Source organism: Branchiostoma belcheri, unplaced genomic scaffold, assembly GCF_001625305.1.
Source record: "Branchiostoma belcheri isolate BF01 breed outbred unplaced genomic scaffold, Haploidv18h27 scaffold102, whole genome shotgun sequence".
Classification (NCBI taxonomy): Eukaryota; Metazoa; Chordata; class Leptocardii; order Amphioxiformes; family Branchiostomatidae; genus Branchiostoma; species Branchiostoma belcheri.
The window spans coordinates 1-13,143 of NW_017802403.1; the positions used below are offsets into that span (position 1 = coordinate 1).

The 13,143-nt window shown below is 42.9% G+C and overlaps 1 pseudogene; it reads right to left on the minus strand.

Moving 5' to 3' along the window:
- Nucleotides 1-516: 516 nt before the first annotated feature.
- LOC109474357 lies at nucleotides 517-8,951 on the minus strand (annotated as a pseudogene).
- Nucleotides 8,952-13,143: the final 4,192 nt, after the last annotated feature.

Here is a 13,143-nt window from a genome sequence, read left to right on the forward strand (position 1 = left end):
GGTGGTTGGCAGGGCCGGCGCTGTCTTAGGGATATAATTGGTACACAGGACTACAACCAGTTGGTACAGAAAGGGGTAAATTGGAGAAAATAACCAACTGATTTTGCAGCAGTACTGAAAGCAACCCTACCCGGGTGCCTGACCTCTGTTTGTTATGTCCTACCATGTCGGTGTCCTACCATGTAACTATTGTCTAAAAACTAAAGGACGTGCTATAGCAGGCTACGGAGCATGCATCGATCGTGATATGAAATCGCCCCTATTGTTAACCTGAAAGTGGGGTCGTGAAGAGAGTGAAATACTGACAAAAAATGAAAAATTTGTTTTCACTTGAAAAAGAATAACACAATGAAATCAAACAGCAAGGACATTATCCCAAACAGTAACCCTCATATAACATACGAGGGTTACTGTTTTGGCAGCCCTACGAGTCGGTACTCTGATGAAAGCTTCTGTTGTACGCCAAAAAACAGTTACTCAAGCAACTGGATATGATTTTGAAAACGTCAGACTGACGGAACTGCCTGCAGCTGACGGAACTGCCTGCTGCACTCCTCACACCTGTAGGGTTTCTCACCAGTGTGAGTCCGCATGTGTTCCTTCAGATGAATCAGCTGACTGAATTGCCTGCTGCACTCCTCACACCTGTAGGGTTTCTCACCAGTGTGAGTCCGCATGTGCCTGTTTAGATGACCCAGTTCGCTGAACTGCCTGCTGCACTCCTCACATCGGTAAGGTTGCTCACCCGTGTGAGTCCGAATGTGTCTCTTTAGGTCACCCAGTTGACTGAACTGCCTGCTGCATTCCTCACATTGATACGGTTTCTCACCCGTGTGAGTCCGAATGTGTCTCTTTAGGTCACCCAGTTGACTGAACTGCCTGCTGCATTCCTCACATTGATACGATTTCTCACCCGTGTGAGTCCGAATGTGTCGCTTTAGGTCACCCAGCTGACTGAACTGCCTGCTGCACTCTTCACATCTGTACGGTTTCTCACCCGTGTGAGTCCGAATGTGTGTCTTTAGATTACTCAGTCTACTAAACTGCTTGCTGCACTCCTCACACCTGTAGGGTTTCTCACCAGTGTGAGTCCGTACGTGTTCCTTCAGATGAACCAGTTGATTGAACTGCCTGCTGCACTCCTCGCACTTGTACGGTCTCTCACCAGTGTGAGTCCGCATGTGTTCCTTCAGATGACCCAGTTCGCTGAACTGCCTGCTGCACTCCTCACACCTGTAGGGCTTTTCACCGGTGTGGGTTCTGATATGCCTCCTTAGGGGAACCAGCGTACCGAAGCACCTGCTGCACTCCTCACATTGATACGGTTTCTCACCCGTGTGAGTCCGCATGTGAACCGTCAGATGGCCCAGCTGACTGAAGCTTCTGCCACATTTCTCACACCGATAAGGTTTCTCACCCGTGTGAGTCCGCATGTGAGTCTTCAGACGACTTAGGTAACGGAACTCCTTGCCGCACTCACTGCACTTGTGGGTATGCGAAGATTCCTGTTCTCCGCGTCCACTCTCTCTACCTTCTACCTTCAGATTAGACTCAGCTCTGGTTGCCATGATGGTGAAACTCGTAAGCCTGCAGGAACATTGAAAGCATAATATGTCATACATGTTAAGGAATTGAGAATCTTGCATACGTTATACGTGCGGACTTGCACCGTTTATACTTGAAAAAATACATATAAATATGCCATCACATGTAACCTATCTGGTTTATAGCACTCAAAAGTTAGCATAGCGTATTCATAACGTACTGTACTACCGTTGGGTATCCCAACTTACATACCCAATATCATTCACGATGTTTTCACGACGACACAGATCCTCACGGCTGCAGAGTCAGTACTGACAGAACCAGAGCAGTCAGAGACGCGTTTATATAGGGGCTGATCATAAGTGGGTATATAAAACCGGTCCGGTTTTGGTTAAGGGATATTTAGGTTAAAGGAAACAAGTTGTGATTTATTTCAATGAAGACCGAATTTTTGAAGGAGAGGGTAAGAGTTAGCACAGGAAACATTGTAACAAAGGTAAGTCAAAATGTGGACGACGTAAATGGAGTTCTCTGTCAGCGGAATTTAAAAAAAACGCAAACAAAAATCTGGTTTGATGCAGACGAATACACGTTTTCGGGTACATTATTTGATATGAAAGTAAGTCCGAATATAGACAGGAGTATAAAGTTTAACCTATAACGGAGAAGATCTAACAGATTGTAAGAACTGGCGGGGTATTATGCTCATCTTAGTTGCCAGCAAGATCTTGTGTAGAGTGATCCTCAATCGAACAGCAAATGCGATGGAATCCAAATTAAGAGACAACCAAGCTGGCTTCCGCCCGAACAGATCGTGCAGTGACCAGATAGCAACCTTGATGATAATAGTTGAACAGTCTATCGAGTTTAACTCACAGCTTTACGCTGTTTTCATTGATTATGAAAAAGCATTTGACTCTGTTGATAGGACCACACTATGGAAAATACTTGCCCACTACGGAATCCCAGGAAAGATCATCAACATGGTCAAGGTTTTCTACGCCAATTTCCAAGCACAAGTGCTACATGAAGGAGATTTAACATCGCCATTCAACATGACTACAGGGGTGAGACAGGGATGTCTCCTGAGCCCACTACTCTTCATAACTGCACTTGACTGGATCATGGGGGAAACTACAAGAGAGGGAAAGACAGGGATACAGTGGACTTTACTGGACATGTCGGATGATCTTGGTCAAGTCAACTAAGTCAAGTAAGTCATAACGGAGAAGATGTCAGAAGGCCGTCACAATTTAATACAGGAAAACGAAGTCACAGTCAGCACTTACCAAGTTGCACAGTTGCACAGAAGCTCCAAAGTACTGCACGGTGTTTTCACGACGACACAGATCCTCACGGCTGCAGAGTCAGTACTGACAGAAACAGAGCAGTCAGGGACGCGTTTATATAGGGGCTGAGTGGGTGGATAAAACCGGTCCGGTGGGTTTTACTTGATTCCGAAACAAAGAAAAGTATACCGGAATATTGCATGTGCTCATTTGCATAAGGGAAATCAGACAACATCATTATATGAAACTTCAACAATAACGATAAAAACAACAACATATGACGTCTTTTGTTGTATCTGTGATCCAAGGGGCGATTGTCTGCATACAACGTTCAAAATACTAGTATATGAATAACCTTTGTTGTAACAAAAAGAGGAAATTTTTGTTAAGATTATGATCCTGCCATGTTGCCTGTGCTGATTTGCAAAAGGGAGATCAGACAACGAGCTCAGTAAAAAGGTACAACATGGAAATAATGAAAGCGATGGTAACCAATAAATACGACACACAACGTACTTTATTGTATGTAGAAACTGACAGGCAAAAAGGTGGCAAACCTTTAAAACCTACCTGTTCCTTACAGAACAATAGGAAAACAAATAAACAACATTCATAACTAATATACGCTAATAAGAAACATGTTGCAACTATATCTAAATGCTAAATATACAGTATATTTACAGATACTAAAACTACATGTAGTTCACTAAGTTCTGTAACAGACGGACAATGAAACCTTGAAGTTTTATTGTCCTTCTGTCGGTGTCCTACCATGTAACTATTGTCTAAATACTACACTGTCGCATTTTACACACGACTTCCAGCTCTAATGAACAGGCTACGGAGCATACATCGCTCGTGAAGTGAAATCGCCCCTATTGTTAACTTGACAGTGGGGTCGTGTAGAGATTACAATACTGACAGAAAAAAAATGAGTCAGCATGTGTTTCTTTATGGCCCAGTTCGCTAAACTGCTTGCTGCACTCTTCACACTTGTACGGTTTCTCACCCATGTGATTCCACATGTGAGTCGTCCAAGCACCCAGTTGACTGAAGCTTTTGTTACATTCCTCACGTACATAGGTTAGGTTTTTCGCCTGTGTGGGTCTGAATGTCGTCAGCAACCAAACCCTGCAGACCTAATGTCTTCACAACGGTTAGTCAAATATAAAAAGAAAAGTAAAACTTCAGTACCTAGAACAATCAGATACAACTAATTACCGAGCGATGGCGTCAATCGAACGGCGTCTTACTGTGTAAATCTCTGTCACTATTGTCCAAACACTTAACAGTCAGATTTTTACTCAAGACAAATACTTCTAGATCTAATTAAAATGCTACAGAACATATAACGATTGTGACCGTGACAAGAAAACTTATTTACAGATTGTCGAAACACTGCACTCTCGCCTTTTACACGCCTTTGACATGTTACGTGTGCTGAAATTAATACTAGTACACAAAAAAGACATTGTGAGTAAAAAAATCTAATTTTTCAGCCTCTATAGCCCAAACTTTCACCCTCAAAGAAATCTAAAATGACTTGAATAGCGGGAAACACCCTTATTAATTGGGAAAATATGGTGAACGCACCATGTTACGTGAGCTAATTTGCATTGGAAAAATCAGACAACGTCCTTAGGAAAAGGGTACAACATGGGAAAAACAACAGTGATGACGACAAAATAAAATAAGACACATAACGCGCTTTATTGTTGAAACCGAGATGCAAGAAGTTGACAAATCTCTAACTTTAAGCTACCTCTACCTTACAGAACTGCAGTAAAACAAACACAAGTTTGATGCATTAATAAATAACATTCTGCAAATGTAACTAAACATCTTGTATATTTACAGATGAAAAGAAAACTACATTTAGTTGACTAAGTTCTACAGCCGACGGAAAATGACACATTGACGTTAAACAAGCTGTGTCCTACCATGTAACTATTATGTAACTACTACACAATTGCATTTTGCACACGAATTCTAGCTGAAATCAACTGGCTACGGAGCATGCATCGATCGCGATATAACATTCCCGCTATTGCTAACTTTATAGTTGAGTCACGAATACCCTACTGACAGAATACACTGTTGACAAAAAAAAAAAAAAAAACAGTAAAAATAAGCGGCCTCGTTTGTAAAAGAATAACACAATGAGATCAAACAGCAAGGACAGTTAAAACGATCTCACCCCAGTAACCTTTGCAAAAACATTGACAGGCTTTTGCCAGTGTGAGATCTTTAATTGGCACTTTGGCGAAAGCTTCTGTTGCTTTTTAAGACATGTACGGTTTCTCCACTCGATGACTATCCACGTGTCTCTTTAAACTGCTCAGTCTGGTGAACTACCTGTTACACTCCTCACACCTGTACGGTTTTTCGCCTGTGTGAGTCCGCATGTGCCTCTTTAGATCTTGCTGCTGACTAAACTGCTTGCCGCACTCCTCACACGTGTATGGTTTCTCGCCAGTATGAGTTCTCATGTGCTTCTTCAGACTACACAGCTCACGGAATTGTCTGCCACATTCTTCACACCGGTACGGTTTCTCACCAGTGTGAGTCCGCATGTGTTTCTTTAGATTCCCTAGGTCACTAAACTGTTTACTGCACTCCTCACACCTGTAGGGTTTCTCACCCGTGTGAGTCCGAATGTGCCTTTTTAGATGACCCAGCTCAATGAACTGCCTGCTGCACTCCTCGCACCTGTAGGGTTTCTCACCAGTGTGAGTTCGAATGTGCCTCTTAAGATCACCCAGCTGACTGAACTGCCTGTTGCACTCCTCATGATCACACCTGTAGGGTTTTTCACCGGTGTGGGTTCTGATATGCCTCCTCAGGTGAACCAGCGTACTGAAGCACCTGCTGCATTCCTCACATTGATACGGTTTCTCACCCGTGTGAGTCCGCATGTGAACCGTCAGATGGCTCAGCTGACTGAAGCTTCTGTCACATTTCTCACACCGATAAGGTTTCTCACCTGTGTGAGTCAGCATGTGTCGCTTCAGATCACCCAGCTGACTGAACTGCCTGTTGCACTCCTCATGATCACACCTGTAGGGTTTTTCACCGGTGTGGGTTCTGATATGCCTCCTCAGGTGAACCAGCGTACTGAAGCACCTGCTGCATTGCTCACATTGATACCGTTTCTCACCCGTGTGAGTCCGCATGTGAACCGTCAGATGGCCCAGCTGACTGAAGCTTCTGCCACATTTCTCACACCGATAAGGTTTCTCACCTGAGTGAGTCAGCATGTGTCGCTTCAGACGGCATAGGTAACGGAACTCCTTGTCGCACTCGCTGCACTTGTGCAAGTTGTGGGTACGCGGAGATTCCTGTTCTCCACGTCCACTCTCTCCCTCTTCTTGTTTCAGATGAGATTCAGGTCTGGTTGCCATGATATTGATGGTGAAACCCGTAAGCCTGCAGGAACATTGTAAAGTATAATATGTCGTATATGTAAAGGGATTGAGAATCTTGTATACGTTTTACGTGCGGACTTGCACTGTTTATACTTGAAAAATATGTATAAACATGCCATTACATGTAACCTGGTTTATAGCACTCAAAACTTAGCATAGCATATTCATAAGAAACTGTAGTGCTGTACACATCCGCTTGACTAGATTACAATCTCAGCATACCAACCCAATATCATTCAAAATACATGCACCAGATCCGTTATATGATGCATCTAACTTTCGTTAGTTTGATTTATGTTTAAAATTTAGACTACAACAAGGTACCGCATGGCAGTACTCATAGATAATTCACAGGATAACCCAAATCATAGTCGACTCTTACCAAAAGCTGTGACGCTCCAAAGTACTGCACGTCAGCACGATGTTTTCACGACGACACAGATCCTCGCGGCTGTAGAGTCAGTACTGACAGAAACAGAGCAGTCAGGGACGCGTTTATATAGGGACTGAGTGGGTGGATAAAACCTGTCCGGTGGTTTTTACTTGATTACGAAACAAAGAAAAGTGTGCTGGAATGTTGCATGTGCTTATTTGCATAGGGGAAATTAGACAACATCATTATATAAAACTTCGACAATAACGACAAGACAACAACATATTACGTCTTTTGTTGTATCTGTGATCAAAGGGGACATTGTCTGCAAACAATGTTCAAAGTCTGCACACAATGTTCAAAGTACTAGTACATTGGCCTTTGTAATAAGGAAAAGAGGAATTTTTTGTCAAGATTGTGATCCTGCCATGTTGCGTGTGACTTGCACAAGGGAGATCAGACAACAAGCTCAGTAAAAAGGTACACCATGGAAATAATGAAAGCGATGGTAACCAATAAATACGACACACAACGTACTTTATTGTATGTATAAACTGAGATGCAAAAAGTTGGCAAACCTCTAAAAACTACCTGTACCTCACAGAACAATGGGAAAACGAACAACATTCATAACTAATATACGCTAATAAGAAACATGTTGCAACTATATCTAAATGCTAAACATACAGTATATTTACAGATACTAAAACTATATGTAGTTCACTAAGTTCTGTAACAGACGGACAATGAAACCTTGAAGTTTTATTGTCCTCCTGTCGGTGTCCTACCATGTAACTATTGTCTAAATACTACACTGTCGCATTTTACACATTTTACTTCCAGCTCTAATGAACAGGTGAAAGGAGCATGCATCGATCGTCATATGAAATCGTCCCTATTGTTAACTTGACAGTGGGGTATTGTAGAGAGTACAATACTGAAAGAAAAAAAAAAAGAAAAATGCGATTCCACTTGAAAATGAATGACACAATGAAATCAAAAAGCAAGGACTACTGACCCCCGGGTCCGTTTGCAAAAGAATAACAATAACACGATGAGACAGTTAGGACATTTAAAACGAGCCCATCTTTACAACGACATCGGCGTACTTTCGTGGGTGTGAGTTTTTAAGTTGGTACTCTGACGAAAGCTTCTGCTGTATTTTTAGGACATGTTCGGTTTCTCCGCTCTGTGAGTCCGCACGTGTCTCTTTAAATTGCCTCCTGTGGTGAACTGCTTGCCACACTCCTCACATCTGTAGGGTTTCTCACCGGTGTGAGTCCGCATGTGATACTTCAGATGACTCAGCTGACTGAACCGACTGTTGCACTGCTCACATCTGTAGGGTTTCTCACCCGTGTGAGTCCGCATGTGTTTCTTTAGATTCGACAACTGACTAAACTGCTTGCTGCATTCTTCGCATCTGTACGGCTTCTCACCTGTGTGAGATTTCATGTGTTGCTTCAAAGGCACAGTTCGCTGAACTGCCTGCTGCACTCCTCACATCTATACGGTTTCTCACCAGCGTGGCTTCTTATGTGGGTTTTCAGTGCATCCACTCTGCTGAACTGCTTGCCGCATTCCTCACATCCGTACGGTTTCTCACCCGTGTGAGTCCGCGCGTGTCTGTTCAGTACACCTAGCAGACTGAACTGCTTGCCGCAAACCTCACACCTGTATGGTTTCTCGCCCGTGTGACTTCTGATATGTTGCTCGAGATGACCCAGAATAACAAAACACCTGCCGCACTCCTCGCACCGGTACTGGTTCTCACATGTGTGAGTCCGCATGTGAGTCGTCAGATTACTCAGATGACTGAAGCGCTTGTCGCATTTCTCACACCGATAAGGTTTCTCACCTGTGTGCATCCGCATGTGTTGCTTGAGATGACTAAGATAACGAAACTCCTTGTCGCACCGCCTGCACTTGTGTGTACGCGAGGAATCCTGCTCTCCATGTCCATTCTCTCCCCCTTCTTCCTTCTGATGAGATTCAGCTCTGGTCGCCATGTTGGTCTAACCTACAGGAGTAGTAAAAATTCGAAGTAATATATCAGATCAATGAAACTTCTAATCGTGTACAGTGTATGGCATGTATACTGACAAATGCGTATTGTAAACAGGATTATAAAGTTTAACCTATAACGAAGAAGATGTCAGAAGTCCGTCGTCACAATTTAATGCAGGAAAATGAAATCACAGTCAGCACTTACCAAGTTGCACAGAAGGTCCAAAGTACTGCACGATGTTTTGACGACGACACAGATTCTCACGGCTGCAGAGTCAGTACTGAGTAACAGAGCAGTCAGGGTCGAGCTTATATTGGGACTTGGTGGGGTGGATAAAACCGGTCCGATGGGTTTTACTTGATTACGAAACAAAGAAAAGTATGCGGGAATGTTGCATGTGCTCATTTGCATAGGGGAAATCAGACAACATCATTATAGAAAACGTCGACAATAACGATAAAAACAACAACATATTACGTATTTTGTTGTATTTGTGATCAAGGGGGCAATTGTCTGTACACAATGTTCAAAATACTAGTTTATGAATTAACTTAATAAGGAAAAGAGGACAAACTTGTCAAGATTGTGATCGCCACATGTGTGCATGTGCTGACTTGCATAAGGGAGATCAGACAACGAGATTAGTTAAAAGGAACAACATGGAATACATTATGAAGTAAGTTTAAACTGCAATTTCCAACACAACAAATTGGAATCCCCCAAATTTTCGACTGTACAACTCCAGTCTTTGTCAAGGAATGAGCAATCCACCGCTTCCGTGACGTCACGCAGATAACACACGTGACTCCGTTGAGCAGTGGATCATAGGTTGCGGAAAGTCTGTGGCGCCCCCCGTCTCTGTTGAGGGATGACTGTAAAGCCCTGATCCACAGACTTTCTGCAACCTATGATCCACTGCTCACGGAGTCACGTGTGTTATCTGCGTGACGTCACGGAAGCGGTGGATTGCTCATTCCTTGAAAAAGACTGGAGTTGTACAGTCGAAAATTTGGGTGAGTCCAATTCTTTGTTGTGTTGGAAATTACAGTTTAAACTTACTTCATAGTGACTTCTACCAACACAGATGAACTTTCAAGATAATGTTGTCTTCCTCTATTAGCGTAACACTTCTACCGGGCGGCCTGTTGTATTGAGTGGGGAGAAACTGTTACAGCCCCGAAGACTGCCTGCCCCAACCACGATCAGACTGGATACCAGGTTACGTCGGTAGTGGTTGGCTGGTATTCTGCGAGGTCGGCTACTATGCGGCTGCTTTAGCCGATTGTTTCAAAATGTTCAGAACATTTGGGAGTGGGCGGGAAGTTGGACCATGGTTGGCACCTGGCTCGCCTGTGGTTGGGAGTAGGCTAGGTCGGCAGTTGTCGGGGCGTGGTTGGTAGGCAAAGGTGATTTAAATTTAACTAAAATTTGAATTGATTTGTATCGAAAGATAGGCGTGGTCTAAATCTGATCATACTGCTCCCAACCTACCGCCAACGTTGGACGGTGGTCGGGGGAAGGTTTTGAATGTGTGGCAGGGGCGTGAGTATAAAGTCCTCACGAGACGTTCGTGAGTAGTCTAGCCAGATTTAGGCCACACCTTTACATATGTTAATTTGAGTTAAATTCGAGTCAAATTTGCATTGGCCCCGAACGTACAACTGCTGACGTAATCTCGAATGGTTGGCGAGTGTTCTGCTAACTTGTACACCCGACCACCTGTCAACCCTGTACGAACCTCGATCAAACACTCAATGGTTTAAACATTCAGCTCAGCTGGCCGAATTGAAGCCAACCTTGCCAAACACCGGCCGAATTTGAGCCGACATACTCCTAACCATGGTTGGGGGGCGTTCGGCTAGTGTTTGGGAGTCCCAAAATTCATATCATATGAATGTATGACAGAGGCTTTTTAGACTGGAATTTGCAATCATGGTTCCCCTGATCCCGTGTTTACACAAGTAACCGTCTTGCCAGGAGGTTGTACAATTCTGTCTGTCTAGATGTCTGTCTGTCTAGAACTATAATTGTTGACAACATCCTTAACAGTCTCGCGTGTCAAAACAGCATGAATGATGCACATTTTTTTTGTTCATGTTGTTTCTTGGCCCAGATCCATAATGCATACAATGATCTTATCAAAGATACCACATGCGGACTCACACTGTGTGGGTGTATCTAAAAGGTCTGTGATATGTTGTCCTGGATTCATAATTCATACATTACGAAAAGACAGAGCTGCGTTTTTTTTAAATTTATGCATTCTTCTGTGTCTCAGCTTTGCAGATCGGCGGATCAGCACTCGTACATATGTGCTCGCTTGTTTTTTTTTTTCTCGCACGACGAAGTGACTACGAGTACCCGGTACAACCCTCGCGATCTTCGGAAACAGCCTGAGGTAAAACTAATCGGAGAATCAATAGTTTTATATGCTGAACTACTCTACGTGTACGTGTTAACCTTATTGCATCGCTCTATACTGCTATGTTTTAAGCATGTTCACTTAAAACGAGTAGAAATTTCATTCGTAGGTCATGTAAGTTGCCTAATTTATTTCCATAACCTATCTCATATATTCTTTATATATTGGACTAGATCTTCTGGGGGATCGTAACCATTGTACTTTGTAGGGCGTATAAAGGTTATACTACTACGAGTATACAGTACGGATAAGAAATGGTTAGATGAATTCATGACCAGAAATATTTGCCAAGATACTAGTCTTAGGACAACATATGTCAAATGAGAGCCGGAATAATGTGTTGGTGTTATCTATAAATCTAGAAATAGGAACGTACTAACATTTACTTGGCATGTGCATATTTTTCGCTAACATTGCTCAATAAACCTTTCAAAGGTTATAAATCTATAGTTTAAGGGATAGCTGTCATTTGAACGAAATAGTAAAGCCTTATTTTTACAGCATCTGTGATGCTTGTTTGCGTTCTTAGCGCATTTTGGACAACATATTTAAGAAAATTTCAACAAAATTAAATTCAGAACAGAACCTGGCAGACAATTTAGTCACAACGTAAAACCACATCGACGACAGGGACACGAGATACTCTTTTCAAGGACGACGCGTTTTCGTTTCAAGGCAAGGCGACAGATATAGAAGATGTGTCTCTTGATAGCCTCCTTTGCAGACGTTCCGGGATTGGTCATTCTTTGGGGTGGGGGGGAGTATTTTCTAATCAAAACGTAGATCTCACGCAATAGAAGCTTCCCCTGGGATAGCTACTAGAATGTACGGTTGGCGGCCGGAGCTTCTATTGCGTGCGATCTATACGTTTGATCAGAAAACCCCCCACCCCCGAAAAAGACCGATCCCGGAACGTCTGCAAAGGAGGCTATTCTCTTGACAGCAATCCATTTTGTTTCCATTTCTGTGTATTAGTGCATTCGTATTAAGGGGGGCTTGCCACACTGTCTTTCGCTGTATGTACATCTCTTTGTTAAACGAATAAAAAATGTTTTGATTAAAAAATCAATTTTGTTTAATGTGCTTTTGCAACATTATGTTATGTGTGTAGTATTTTAAGATAGTTGTATTAGCAATAGATGCTTTTACCTTTGACTCCATATGTGTAAGTATACCATGCATAATGTTTTATTTTTATCCCTTTTTTTGTCAGGACGACTGTTGTAGTCCTCTACTGGTAGCTGGCAGTTGATACATATTCAAAAAGTCGCGTACGCTTTAGTTGTTGTCCTTTTCAACACATTCTTACAAAGCATCTATTTATCCCACAAGGGGAAATAATCCGTATCAGATTCGGTACAAGACGAGCTCCTTTATTAGCAGAAATAGGCACAACTACCATATTTTCTCAAAGACTGTAAAACGCCAGTTGAATAGAGAATATTGCACATCATCGTCCAAAATGGCGACATCTGCAAAGATCACCAGAGCTGCAATCTTGATTTTGTCAGTATATCTAACATTTCCAAGTGGGGTTGTCTCTCCCCGAGGAGTTTTTCCTCAGACCCGATGCCGAACCTTTCGACGCCATGCCTGCAAAGATACGACCTGTCCTGACATCCTCAGGCCAGCAGACAATATGTACAGTAGGTGTATCGTCTGCAGCATGTCAGATTTCGAGAGTTTTAGGTTACTTGTGTGTAACATTCAACCCAGTACCTTGTCTCTCAAACTGACTGAAACAACATCCACCAATCTGTCTGGTTCTTTGGACCCCGGTGATATCCTACAAAACATTCGCTTTCTAGACATTCGTGGGGTGAATCTGACGGCACTGGCACCATCAGGTCTGGTGAGGTTCAAAACCTTGGAGTGGTTGCGAATTCGCCAGACGTCACTGAGCTATTTAACTCGGGGTGGATTCAATGGTCTGTGCAATGTGTTACAGCTAAACGCATCATCCAATGAGATCTCCTCAATCCATAGTGGGGCTTTTCAGGGGCCTGGTTCGCATCTCTATGCTTGACCTTTCATACAATCAACTGATGAAGGTTGAGCAGCATTATTTCGAAAAATTAGAA